Source organism: Laetiporus sulphureus (assembly GCF_001632365.1).
Source record: "Laetiporus sulphureus 93-53 unplaced genomic scaffold LAESUscaffold_9, whole genome shotgun sequence".
NCBI classification, from domain to species: domain Eukaryota; kingdom Fungi; phylum Basidiomycota; class Agaricomycetes; order Polyporales; family Laetiporaceae; genus Laetiporus; species Laetiporus sulphureus.
In genome coordinates, this window is record NW_024468518.1 from 125721 (window position 1) to 126978 (window position 1258).

Genomic DNA, 1258 nt, shown 5'->3' on the forward strand with positions numbered 1-1258 from the left:
GAAACGACAGGAGTGATAATACGTTCAATGATAAGTTGAGCAACTCGATCGCCCAAATTGACTGTGAAGTCATCATTTGTATTATTGATTAGCAAGATCTTGATTTCGCCTGTGTATCCTCTGTCGATAACACCAGCACCTACGTCGATGCCTTTGACAGCTAACCTACTTCGTGGTGCAATTCGACCATAGGTCCCTCGAGGTGTTGTAAAGTGAAGTCCTGTGGATACCAATCCTCTTGAGTGTGCTTGGATGGTTGTTGGTTCTGATGTGGCTAAATCCATTCCAGCATCGTCTTCATGTGCATATTTTGGTGCGTGTGCATTTGGATTGTCTAATGTAATTTGAAGATCTCTAGAATGATCCCAATCATCTCTATCCTGGTCGTATATCTGAATGGTATCAGTGGCGGGGTCGTAGACTTGACCTGTTCTCCTGGGTGGAAAAACGCCATCGACCGGAGTGGTATCAATGAGAGATATTGGTTGAGGTGCGTCAGGATATTTTTTGTGAAATTCCTTGATGAGACGCGGAGATTTCTTCAAATTTGCTGCGGGTTCCCAAGTTTCTTCGGCTTTAGAATAACCCTTCCAATGCACCAAATATTGAAGTTTGCCACGAATGATGCGAGAGTCGACTATGTATTCGACTTCCCATTCTTCGCCAGTCTTCTTCTTAATAGGAGGACGGGGTCTGAGAGTGCGATCTGGTATTTCATCTTTGTGGTAGAGCGTGAGCTTGGACGCATGAAAAACTGGATAAACGCCGTATTGTCGTGGCATTTTGAGTCTATATGTGACTGGTCCTAGTTTTTCTACGATTTCGAAGGGTCCATCTCTCCGTTGTGCCAATTTGGCTCCCGATGTCTGCCAGTCTTTAGTGGAGAGTAAGACTTGATCTCCAACTTTGAAAGGTGCAGGTCGTACGGATTGATCATAATACCACTTCATGCGCTCAGCTGCCAATAGAATGGCTGCTTTTGCTTGCTCTTGCGCTTCTACTCGTGCCTGCATTATGGAGTCTAGCGTATTATGCTTTATAGGGTCCATTATTGTTGGTTCTGCACGTGGATGTCTACCATATTCGACAAAGAATGGTGAATTCTTAGTGGCTTCAGAAGCCTGATTGTTATAGGCGAATTCGGCAGTTGGGAGTAATGTGCTCCAGTCTTCCACGCGTTTATCAGTATAAATACGAAGATATTGCTCTAGCGACTGATTTGTTCTTTCAGTTTGACCATCGGTCTCCGGATGATATG